This window comes from Cheilinus undulatus, linkage group 15 (assembly GCF_018320785.1).
Source record: "Cheilinus undulatus linkage group 15, ASM1832078v1, whole genome shotgun sequence".
NCBI lineage: Eukaryota > Metazoa > Chordata > Actinopteri > Labriformes > Labridae > Cheilinus > Cheilinus undulatus.
In genome coordinates this window covers 1,601,422-1,615,311 of record NC_054879.1, presented here as the reverse complement: position 1 = coordinate 1,615,311, position 13,890 = coordinate 1,601,422, and positions in this window count along the sequence as shown.

Sequence of the window (13,890 nt, the reverse complement as noted above, 5' to 3'; positions counted from 1 at the left end):
ATAGTGAAATTTTTGTCCCACTAAAAGCTATTTGTCCTCCGATGGTAGGGGGCAGTGGTGGGTTTAAGTAAACAAACAGATCAAAAAATGAGATGTGAAGAAAAGCAGATTTTGAGACAGATTGATGTCATTTCACTGTCCATAAACAGCAGGTATTCCATTTTTATGTTCTAGTGCTCATATTGACTGAAAAACCACTTCCACTTGATTGTTTTTGTTCATTACTGTCTTCTTTTGGTGGAGTTTTGATTTTATGTCATTGAAGTTTTATCTACAAAGAATCAAGAGGACAGACATGGATCACATCAGGGTGAGATCAAATAAATACCTAAAAGCCAAAGGTGAGAATAACTTTATTACCTCCACCAAGGAGATTATGTGATCTGGAGGGTTTGTTGGTTAGTTAATTAACAAGCAACATAACTCAAAAAGTTGTGGACGGATTTTGATGAAATTCTCAGGAAATGTCAGAAATGGCATAAGGAAGAACTGATTAGATTTTGGGAGTGATCCGGATCACTGTCTGGATCCAGGAATTTTGTAAAGGATTCTTCTTTTTAATTTTCACACAGATGGGCCCTCAAACACAGGCACAACTAAATGATGTAGACTGCTTACAAAGTTCACAGCACACATGCCCACGTTGGTAGCTGCGGGACTTACATATAATCAAATCTCTACCAAAAAAGACAGCAGAAAGGCTGAAACCAGAGCCTGCACAGCTCACATGGCAGAATACATGCACTTCAGGTGCCACTAAATGATGAGCTGACAGCTTGTTTTCATCTCATAATAAAGCTATAAATGCATGAAAAAAATGATTGGCAGCTCAAACCAGGTGCTCATGTTAGGCATGGCAGCCAAATTTATAATTAAAACATCATCTTACGTTATAGCAATATGTGACACTTTGACATGGATGTGTGTTTCTCTCAGATCTGTCCTGTTAGTTCTGCTGTGATTCTGGTACCCAGTGATAGCAGCCTGCTGGCAGATGTTGCTAACTCTTCATCTCAGCTCTCAGCAGCCTGTACAGGTGAGCGGTAACTCAGTGTAGGCAGGTGCATCAGCTGTTGTTTCAGTGTCGCCACTTCTGCTGATGACTTCTGGGTCAAAGCTGTTTTTATCTTTTGCCTTCAAAAATCTTCCTTTGTCCATTTTGTTAGCTAAAATTAACTCTCGCTGCTAATGTTAACTTAGAAATTAGCACTTGATTGTGATTGGTGGGGTGTTTAAAGATATGATGCTTTTGCACACAAATCAGGATGTGATAGGCGCTTGTTTGTTTAGCCTGTCTATCCATAGGCTGCAACATAGAGTCACACAGTCAGTACCACTCTACACAGTTGAAAACTAACACGCAATTTTACTTTTACACACACTCGCTGGCAGCGTCATGACATTTGTGAGAGGACGCAGCACAGACTGCAACTCATGAACAGGAAGAGGAGAGATACTGAATTAAACTACCACCAGCTGTTATCACGCTTTTATTTTCATTAAAAATATGTATACTGGCAAAAAGAATGTATGCACAGTGCGTACAGGATTACGGCTGGCGACAGCGCCACTGACTTGGGATACTTGGGGATACAGGCATTTCACACAGAGAGCAGGCCTACCTAGATTGTACTTCATAGAGACCCAACATTAATGCACCAGAAGTCCACGTTTGGTGTTCACACGTTTGCCAATTTGCTAACACAGTTAGCATAGTTACAAGGACAGCTAACTTTGACAGCCAGAAACGTTCGTTTTTTTTTAAGATTCATTTTTTGGGCATTTTTGTGCCTTTATTAGATAGAGGAGGATGGACAGTGGATAGAGTTGGAAACAGGGTCAAGAGTGGGGAAGAGACATGTAGTAAAGGGCCTCAGGCCAGATTCGAACCCAGGCTGCCTGCGTCCATGGAGAGCGCCTTAAACCACTAGGCCACCTGCTCCCCAACAGGCAGAAACTTTGAACAGAACTAGACTCATGTTGAGCAACCACCAGCAGAGAGTGTCTGAAAGACAAAAGCTCAGAGCAACAACACCAGCATCTAATCCAGAGTTGTTGTTACCATGCCTTTCATAATGGTACATCTGCAGAATATTAGCACAGATAGCACAGTATTTATAATAAAAACAGACTGATCATCATCAACAGTTGAAGTCATCAGGTCTATTAACTAGAATGATGGTGGGAGGATTGATCATATTTATTCCACAAGCTCTAAAATGACTTTAGCATTAGTGATAATGGTACAAGTAGATTGATGATGATAGTTGCAGCTATTGGAGTTGGCAGCAGGTCATCCACACCAACAATCTAGAAGAACCAACAAGATACGGGAGATAAATGTTCAGTAAAATTAACGAGATAGAAAGATTTGAAGTAAGCTGCACGCATTTAATACAACATGATGGCACAAAGAGGAGCAGGAGAGGCAGTAGCTCAGTGTGCGAGAGGGTACCGACAGACATCTGTGTTTGTTTCTTTTTTTTTTCTGAAGTCACATGATCACGTGAGGTCGCTGGCAGGTCGGCAGGTATGTGGTCTCCAGTGACCTGGCTGAGCCATCTAGTGTGTGCCTTCAGAGGATAAAGGATGAAAAATGGTTCAAAATGTACCTGATGTCTGTCTAGTGTGTGGCCGGCCTAAGCCTGTAGCAGAATAACCAGGGCTGATTCAAGCCTTATGAATGCCTAAGGAAAAGTTTATTTAAAAAGGTACATTTTGGGCCTGCTCTAAAAGTTAAGATTGACTCTGACAGGTAGATGAGTCCAAAGGAGAGGAGTCTGAAGGGTCTACCTCCCACACTACTTTTAGAGACTGAGGGTACTACGAGCGGGCCGGTGTCAAGAGAGCTTTGTAAGTGAGGAGAAGAATTTTAAAGTATGTTCTAGATTTTACAGGCAGACGGTGCAAAGAAGTCAATATAGAATAAAGATCTCTGTTTTAGTTTTTGTCAGTGCAGCATTGTTGAGATCCTTCATGTCTGTGTGGCTCCTCTTGGGATCAGCAGGCACAAGTGTGCAGCCTGCAACAATTAGCCACAGGTGCAGCCACTGAGGCCTAATCAGAGGTCTATAAAGGACTCCAGAGCCTATTGTTCAGTTTGCTCAGCTGCTGTCAAGATCTGTTCCTACCCTGACTGTCAAGTGCGTCAAAAAACAACACTTGACAGCCTGAAAATAAAAGCCTTAAAGTTGGACCTTCGTCTTTGGTGATTCCTCACTTTTAAATTGATGTGATAAACTTCAGCCCTACAAACTGTTGCACATTTAAAACAAGCATTTTGGAACAGCTGAGGAGTCAGTAGTGACTTGCTAAGGCAGCCTCCAGTGATAAGTTTTACTGCTACATTTTGAGGCAGGATGTGCCAGATTTCTACTTTGTTGTAAGGTGGGCTTGGGCGGTATCCACTTTTTAACATCGTCATACCCTCCCCAAATTTTACCGGGGTATACAGCATCTATGAGTGTGAAGCAATATCCCGTTTGCTTCAAAACAGATAAAGATCGGCCTTAATTAGCTATTTATATCTGCGTTTTACAGCCTGATGAGCTCTGTCACTGTAAGTTTACTTTATAGGAAGTTTATAAAAAGTTACTGACTACTTTACTTACAAATATTGATAAACTTTATCTACATTTCCCAGAAAAGGGCTTAAGTAAAGTTCAGACGTTTTTAAAATCTGTTAATGGGATAGTTATGTTCCACTTTGCTGCTGCAGCACGCAGCACCTGAGGTTATTAATAGCCTAAACATTAACATTTCTCAGAACTGATCTACACATAGAAAGAACAATTAGCGTGTTTTTTTAACTCAACATACCGTGAACCACATTATAGCCAGCAGTGCACTTTAACACTTTGACTAAGACAGACCTCACCGCTGTGCCAGGGAGCCAGGCCATTGTGCACCGCGCACCACTTTAAATATGCCGGCATAGCTCTGAGCGCCTTCATCATTTGCCAAATTGAAATGAAATTGTAAGCATTTATCATGTTAAAGCATCTTCACACACTGGCAGTGGTGCTGCTGGTGGAGGGGGACACATATTTTAAGGCAATTATTTCAAAAGCTGCACTCATTACATGGCACTGTCTTAATGACGGTAATTGAAGCAATACCATGGCCATTTTTTAATACCCCCGTATATGGTATTACAGTATTATCACTCATTCCTATTGTAATGATGAAAAAATGATCTGTATCTAAAGGCTGTGGGAGCCAGGACACAGTCTTGTTTGTGTTCAGCAGCAACAAAATCCTGATTATCTAGGTCCTAATGTCTTTAAGTCACACTTCTAGCTTAGTTAGATGATTGATATCGTCTGGCTTCATTCCTAATGATAGCTATCCTCTAAAAACCATGAAAACTTGTGGAGTATATCCTCATGATATTGCCTAGAGGAAGCATAAACACAGGGAAAAGGATCTGTCAAAGCACAGAACCTTGTAGAACTCCATAGCTAACTTTGATGTGTGCAGAGAGCTCATTTACTTCTACAAACTGAGATGGATCAGATGGAAAGGATTTAAAGCAGCTCCTGGACTGTCCAGTTATTGTTGTAGTCTGTGGAATAAGATAAAATGGACAATCCATCAAAGCAGCACTAAGATGTAATGAAGCAAGCTCAGAGAAAAGACCTCTGTCTGCAGCTAACTGTAGAGCTTTAGTCACTTTAACTAATGTGCTGAGCTGGGCTCTCAGTCCTGACTTTAAGTAGTCAAATGCAGTGTTCATTTGAAGACAGCCACATAACCGGTAAGCACTACTTTCTCAGGATACCCCATGCATGTATTTTATATGTATGTATAAAATTCATCTTCCATCTCTCTTGGGCTCTGCTGGGGGCAGAGTGCAAATTTGGGATCTTTGTTTCCAGGTGTTCCGGCAGGTGATGGGGTAACATCCCCACATGTAGAAGCCTGTGTGAAAACAACTCAGTTCCCATGGAAAAAGCTGGGTGTCTTGGATCCAACAAGTCCACCAGGTTACTGATGCAGCAGAGGGAGAGGTTCACCTGGTATTTCAACTTTGAGGCTGCCGAGTGGTCCTGGACATATTTAGTTGCTACCAACCCTACACTATTTCACAAACAAAAGGCCCTTCTCAGGGCCACTGAACTCTATAAAGAGCAAAGTTTCCAGAAGCTAAAACCCAGGACTTTGAATAATAGACAGACAGACCACTTTAACAATCCTGAGGGAAATTCAAAGTATTTAGGAGCTTACAGACACATGACACAAGACATCTCAACATTTACACACACAAACCCACACACACACTTATTAACCAAAACAGAATTTACACAAACTTCCACACAGAAGTGAAAAACCTGACCAAATTAACAATTATACTTAAGTTTTAGCTGGTACAAGCTCTTGTTGGTACTTTTTTAGTACATACATATAGTTTATACGTGCACAGTCAGTGTGTATTGATTGTTTGGTTGCAAGATGTGCAAATAGTGTAAGAATGTTGACTAGACATGATCAGAGGAATAAAGTATGCAGGAATGCGGGCTGCTTTACAAGAGATAGGATAATTTAAGATAGTTGATGAGTGCAGATCTACATATGAGCATTTACAGCAGTGATTTAAGTTACAGTTGGTAGATTGAGAAGTGCAATGTGCATACTAGGTCAGGCATTTTAACAGAGAGAGCCTTCTCACAGCATTTGAGTACAGTAAAAAGATCAAATCAGTTATAACCATGGTAAAAAGATACAATTAGTAATTTGTAGATTAAATTATTAATGAGTATTTCACTTGGATGAATTATTGCAAACATGCATTTGAGCTGAGGCATTTTACAGCAGTGGTTAAAAATAGAATATATGCAAATAAGATGAGGCTTTTTACCAAAGTGACCTTTCTGACAGTATTTGATACTGTTGAGTTGTCATCAGAGTAACTCTGTGACTGTTGACTGGTCATTAGAGTAACTCTGTGACTGTTGACTGGTTATCAGAGTAACTCTGTGACTGTTGAGTGGACATCAGACTTACTCTGTGACTGTCGAGTGGACATCAGAGTAACTCTGTGACTGTTGAGTTGACATCAGAGTTACTCTGTGACTGTTGACAGGTCACCAGCTTAATTCTGTGACTGTTGACTGGTCATCAGAGGAAGTCTGTGACTGTTGACTGGTCATCAGAGATACTCTGTGACTGTTGAGCGGTCATCAGGGGAACTGTGTGCCTGTTAGATGGTCATCAGAGTAACTCTGTGACGGTTGACTGGTCATCAGAGGAACTCTGTGACTGTTGACTGGTCATCAGAGTTACTCTGTGACTGTTGACTGTTCACCAAAACAACTCTGTGACTGTTGAGTGGTCATCAGAGTAACCCTGGGCCTGTTGAGTGGTCATCAGAGTAACTCTGTGACTGTTGACTGGTCACCCGAGTAACTCTGTGACTGTTGACTGGTCACCATAGTAACTCTGTGACTGTTGAGCGGTCATCAGGGGAACTGTGTGCCTGTTAGATGGTCATCAGAGTAACTCTGTGACGGTTGACTGGTCATCAGAGGAACTCTGTGACTGTTGACTGGTCATCAGAGTTACTCTGTGACTGTTGAGTGGTCATCAGAGTAACCCTGGGCCTGTTGAGTGGTCATCAGAGTAACTCTGTGACTGTTGACTGGTCACCCGAGTAACTCTGTGACTGTTGAGTGGTCATCAGAGTAACTCTGTGACTGTTGACTGGTTATCAGAGTAACTGTGACTGTTGAGTGGACATCAGAGTTACTCTGTGACTGTGCAGTGGACATCAGAGTAACTCTGTGACTGTTTAGTTGAAATCAGCGTTACTCTGTGACTTTTGAATGGACATCAGAGTAACTCTGTGACTGTTGAGTGGTCATCGGAGGAACTCTGTGACTGTTGAATGGTCATCAGAGATACTCTGTGACTGTTCATTGGTCATCAGAGGAAGTCTGTCACTGTTGACTGGTCACCAAAGTGACTCTGTGACAGTTGAGCGGTCATCAGAGGAACTCTGTGCCTGTTAGATGGTTATTGGAGTAACTCTGTGACTATTGAGTGGTCATCGGAGTGAGTCTGTGACTGTTGAGTGGTCATCATAGTAACCCTGTGACTGTTGAGTGGTCATCATAGTAACCCTGTGACTGTTGAGTGGTCATCAGAATAACTCTGTGACTGCTGAGTGTTCATCAGAGTGACTCTTTGACTCTTCAGTGGTCAGCAGAGGAACTCTGTGACTGTGATTAGGAGCTGCATTTGCATCACAAAAAATTACTCTGTGACTGTTGACTGGTCATCAGAGTAACCATGTGACTGTTGAGTCGTCATCAGAGGAACTCTATGACTGTTGACTGGTTATCAGAGTAACTGTGACTGTTGAGTGGACATCAGAGTTACTCTGTGACTGTGCAGTGGACATCAGAGTAACTCTGTGACTGTTTAGTTGAAATCAGCGTTACTCTGTGACTTTTGAATGGACATCAGAGTAACTCTGTGACTGTTGAGTGGTCATCGGAGGAACTCTGTGACTGTTGAATGGTCATCAGAGATACTCTGTGACTGTTCATTGGTCATCAGAGGAAGTCTGTCACTGTTGACTGGTCACCAAAGTGACTCTGTGACAGTTGAGCGGTCATCAGAGGAACTCTGTGCCTGTTAGATGGTTATTGGAGTAACTCTGTGACTATTGAGTGGTCATCGGAGTGAGTCTGTGACTGTTGAGTGGTCATCATAGTAACCCTGTGACTGTTGAGTGGTCATCATAGTAACCCTGTGACTGTTGAGTGGTCATCAGAATAACTCTGTGACTGCTGAGTGTTCATCAGAGTGACTCTTTGACTCTTCAGTGGTCAGCAGAGGAACTCTGTGACTGTGATTAGGAGCTGCATTTGCATCACAAAAAATTACTCTGTGACTGTTGACTGGTCATCAGAGTAACCATGTGACTGTTGAGTCGTCATCAGAGGAACTCTATGACTGTTGACTGGTCACCAGAGTAACTCTGTGACTGTTGAGCGGTCATCAGAGGAACTCTGTGCCTGTTAGATGGTTATTGGAGTAACTCTGTGACTGTGGGGTGGTCACCAGATTAACTCTGTGACTCCTGAGTGGTCATCAGAGGAACTCTGTGACTGTGCTAAGGAGCTGCATTTGCGTCACACAAATTTTGTGGCTCATACTTTGAATTTGCTCATCAAAAAGGCTCTTGAGCAAAACCCCATATTGTTTTATATGTGCACAAACTCAAGAAAGATAGTGGGCTATTTTAAGATCAGCACCACTGCAAAGGCAAGCTCCTTTATTTGGCTGCAGTATTTTAAATAACCCTGTTTTGTTTAAGCTACTGCTGCAGTGACACTGAATCACTTTTCGTCTGCTAATGTTATAGGAGAGGCTGATACAGGTGCAGGAGCAAATGGGCCATCCGGCACTTAAGCTAATACAAGCGGTCGAAACGAGATGGAACAGCACGTACCATATGCTTCAATGGCTTTCTGACCTCAGGGAACCTGTGGGAGCAACTCTGGCAGGCCTTCGCACCGGCATCGCCCCACTCTCGTCACAACAATATTTAGTAATTGCAGAATGTCTTATAGTGCTAGCCCTGTTCAATGATGTCACAGTTGAGCTGTCTGAGGAGAAGAGGGTCTCTGGATCCAAAGTCATTCCCCTACTGTCAATGCTGCACCATGCACTGCAGGAGGAAATGGGTGTAGTCCAAACTCCAGAGAGCTCAGTGATGGCTGACATACTGAGGAGCTCTTTAAAGGAGAAACTTTATGTACTGCAGTCAGTGAGCATCATGTCTCTGGCAACATTGCTGGATCCCAGATTTAAAAAGTTAGACTTCTTTAGCCCAAACAAAGCTGCAGAGGCAGAGAGGAGACTAACTTCTGAATGTGCTGCTGTTATGAGGAACAGTGCATCTTCTTCCTCCTCCTCCTCCCCATCATCATCATCACAACCGCAAATATCAGAAGCTTCTCAGCCCTCGACTCAAGATAATAATTGATACAACTCAATAGTGGCTGTGGCTGCACAAACCCTGATTTTTACCAGCTCTCCACAGCTGCATAAGTAATTGACACGCAGATATCATCAATGACAACTGAAGACTTTTTAAACTGAGCACTTTAAGGACTACAACGTTAACAGCTGCTAATAGCATTTGGCTAGTTGACCCTAACCTAACCTAACCTAACACATCTTTGAATGCACAAACATTTATTCATGTAAATTCTCTGACGTTTAAGGATGCAGATGAACAGCACAGATGATATACTCAGTACAGAATAACTCAAGAGGGTCTGGCTGCAGCCCTCGAGCAAACCTCTAGACTGGGCGTGCAGCGTGTTAGCTGTTGTTAGCATGACTACAACGCTGTGCTTATGACACATTAGCATAGCCCCGTACGTACGGGGCTATATTTGGGAGTGCAGCAACACACCCCGACCCCTACGTAGTGGTCTACGCTGGACCGTGCATAAGCAATCGCCGACGGGGTCTACCCCGACTGGTTCGGTTTAGGCATTTAAATCCGACTGGTTCGGTTTAGGCGTTTAAATCCGACTGGTTAGGTTTAGGCATTAAAATCCGACTGGTTAGGTTTAGGGTCAGCCTGTCGGCAAGCGGATAGAGCTGAAATTTCATCGTGGGTAATATACGTCACGCCCCAGCATAGAGGTCTGCCGGCTCGGGCAATATACGTCACGCCCCAGTAGAGAGGTCCGCGGGCTCGGGCAATATATGTCACGCCCCAGCGTAGAGGTTTTGCCCCAGCGTAGAGGTCTCCAACCGAACGCCCCAGCGCAGAGGTTTGCCCGAGGGCTGCAGCCAGATGCCTCTCAAATAACTGACAGGATTCACAGGCTGGTAGAGAGAAAAGAACATTTTAGACTGATTTTGATCTCCTTGACTAAAACTAAAGCTACTTCTCCTCACAGTTTTATTTAACTAGTCTGAGTTCTCCTCATAGAAGATGCTGAACATTTTTAGTCGAGGAAATGAAGACTCTTATCAAGACTTTGATAAGAGTCTGAAACTGAACTAAAATGAATAACTTGTACGTTTACATGCATGCTCTACAGCAGGCTCTGTTTCCTTTATTATTAGTGTTAGCAGTCGCCTGTAAAAGATGAGCCACAGGCTGCATTTGGCCCATGTACCACAGTCTAAACTCTCCTGATGTAATGAATGAAGCCCTGTTCAAAGCAGAGAAACTCTTATTTTAACTGTGTTGAGTGTTTCTACCTAAACAGCCGTTTTACTTCCACATGAGCAGCATTTCAAGTTCTCCAAACATTCCCCGGCATGTTGTTCAGATGAAAAGAGGAAATATAAGCTGCCTTTACATGCATGAACTCTGTGCTCCATGAGTGAGGGATGTTGGACTTTCCCCAGCCTCTTTAATAACCACAGAGTCAATTTGTCAAACCCAGATCCAGCACAATAAAATAAAAACACTCCGTGGACTCCACAGACGTGCTGGCCGCGTTTCTCAGTAGTGAATCATGAAGTTGGCCTGGTTTGTGGCTTTGAGAAATTCCTGAGTGAACTTTAGAGCAGATAAAGGAGGATTAAGACGAGGTTATTGCTAATAAAACCTTAAACTAACAGTAACAGGATAAACCAGGATGTCCAGGGCTCTAACAGCAGAGGGAGGATCTCACCAGAGGAGGAAACAAGGAAGACGAAAACATGAGGAAGTTTTGGTTTGTTTTTCCAGACTGTGACATTCCAGCGCTGGAAAGTTCATTAAAATACCCATCAGTCAAGCAAAGGCAGGTAACTGCCCAGCCAGACAGTACTACCCCTCGTCACTGATTGGTCCTGTCACTTTCTAACTGTGCCCAAACAGTTCAGACAAGAGCTTTGCAAACGTGAATCAAATATCAAACATGTTTGATATTTATGAGATTTTGGAGGCTACGACGTGATTTGGAGCAGTAAAACAATCATGTTGACACCACACTCATGAGGATTATTCAGGCAAACAGTCATTTGCGACCAAGGCTCCTCTCGGGATACGCCTCCACGATCACCGGGGAGGCAAATCCTGTAGAGTGTGTCCGGCCAAAGTTCATTCTGCATTTGGATCCTGCCTTTTGTTTTTGCATTTTTTGCCTACCTAACACTTTGTAACTGGAAAGTGCTCTATAAATAAAGGTTATAATTATTATTATTATTATTTTCCATCGTCATCCCTGGGCCAAAGAAATCAGGGTTTTATGCTAATAATAATGCAGATGGACATAAGGACACGAGGAGCACGGCCTACTGAAGAATGGTGATATTGTTGAGTCCTATGCTCAGTAATCTAACAGGAAGACAAAGATCATTATGAGTGCAGGAACTTCAGTCTTAGAGAGCTGCACGCTTCATACATCCCAGAGGACAGAGTGTATTTGAAGTGTGACTCTTTTTCTGTATTACAGTCCAACTTTTAAATTATTATTGGGTGTACGTTTTAGGAAAATGTCTTTGATCAATGCTGATGTTTTTGGTTTGATTATTATGAAAAACTGGAGTCTTGCTCCAGAAAAGGAAGTTTTATATCAGATTTTATCTGCTAGGCCTGATGGGAGAAAAAGCAGAATGCTTCGTTTATTACTGAGCTGGAGAAACATCATACAACTTTGGAAATGCTTCAAATAAACTGAGTTTTTTATAACACTGCAATGATATTTCTGGTGTCTTAAAAACCCAAGAGGGCTGGGGACTGTTTGTGCATGACACATCAATAAAGTGCAATCAATCAATAATAATACTAATAATACTTATTAGTATTATTAGTATTAGTAGTATTACAATAATATAAAATATATTATATAAATATAATATATATAATATGAAATAACTGTAAAATTGCTGCCAAAGTGTGCCCTTGTTGTGTGACATGAATCATGAAGTGACATCAGTATTTTCATGACAGGTAAGAACACATGGTTGAGTCAGTGTTTATTGAAAAGACTCTTCAGTTCATAAAAGGAAGTAAATAACAATGGGCGGTCAGGCAGTCACGTCTGACTGATTCAGAGAGGCTGAACTGTCAGATATCAGCGTCTGCTGTCTGATCGTCTGATCAACACAACATGTTTTTAAATGCTGTGTTTTTATTTTCAGGCGGTTCCATTTTTCACACCACAAGCGCCCATGGTTCCTCTGGCTTCTCCAGCACATGACTTTTATTAACAACATCCAGATTATTGTGTGTGCATGCATGGTGTTCCTTTTTCTTTGTCTGTGGTTAAAAGTGTAGTAAAATAATCTCCTGGATGGAGATTTGTAGCATACTGAGGAAATACAATACAAAAATATATGACTTTTGATGTATTTTGAATGAAAATTTCCCAACTTCTGAGCATTTCTTTGTACTATGGCTAAATTAAATGTACTCACATTATTTTGATGTGCTGGAGGACACTGTTTGGACATTTTTAAGAGCGGGACCCCAGAATTGTATTTTACTTTATTTGATACAAATTTAAGTCTGATGACCAATTCTTTTAGTCACTTTTGATACACTTATGACACTAATTATTAAGAAAAATTAAATAAAAACACACTTTTCATTGTAGGCATATCGAAGCCCATTTCTGCCTCTCTAAAAAGAAAAATGTGAAAGTAGAGAAATAAAAAAAAGGAAATCCAAAGTCATGATTATAAGATTAAAAATAAATTGAGATAAAAAAAAAATCACAATTAAAAGATACAAAGTCGAAATAATGAGATAAAAAGTCATTTAGTCAATTATGACTTTTATGTTACAATTTTGATTTTTAATTCACTGAATTTTTATACCATAATTCTGACTTTTTAATATCATAATTCTGACTTTTGATATAATTTCTGATTTTAATATCATTATTCTGACTTTTTATTTCATAATTCTGACTTCTTATATCAAAATTCTGACTTGATATAATTTCTGACTTTTTATCTCATAATTCTGACTTTGTTAACCATAATTCTGACTTTTTATCTCATAATTCTGACTTTTTCTGTCATAATTCTGACTTTTTATATCATAATTCTGACTTTTTCTGTCATAATTCTGACTTTTTATATCATAATTCTGACTTTTTCTGTCATAATTCTGACTTTTTATATCATAATTCTGACTTTTGATATAATTTCTGACTTTTTATTTCATCATTCTGACTTTTATATCAAAATTCTGACTTGATATAATTTCTGACTTTTTATCTCATAATTCTGACTTTTTAAACCATAATTCTGACTTTTTCCTGTCATAATTCTGACTTCTTATATCATAATTCTGACTTTTGATATAATTTCTGACTTTTTATTTCATAATTCTAGCTTTTATATCAAAATTCTGACTTGATATAATTTCTGACTTTTTATCTCATCATTCTGACTTTTTATCTCATCATTCTGACTTTTTATCTCATAATTCTGACCTTTTCTGCCAAAATTCTGACCTTTACATCAGAATTCTGACTTTTATATCATAATTCTTACTTTTAAATCTTAATTCTGATTTTTTAATCTCATAATTCTGACTTGCTGAGCCCTTGGCAGAGGATCCTGCAGTAGTTTGAATAAACTCTGAATGAAGTCCTTTAACTCCAGTAGCAGTTCTCTTATTTCAATCCATCTGAACCAGATTTAGAGCTCTTCTACTTCACCACAATGACCCTGTACCCCCCCAGCTCTGAGAGGATCAGGTCTGTCTGTCTGAACCAGATTTAGAGCTCTTCTACTTCACCACAATGACCCTGTACCCCCCCAGCTCTGAGAGGATCAGGTCTGTCTGTCTGAACCAGATTTAGAGCTCTTCTACTTCACCACAATGACCCTGTACCCCCCCAGCTCTGAGAGGATCAGGTCTGTCTGTCTGAACCAGATTTAGAGCTCTTCTACTTCACCACAATGACCCTGTACCCC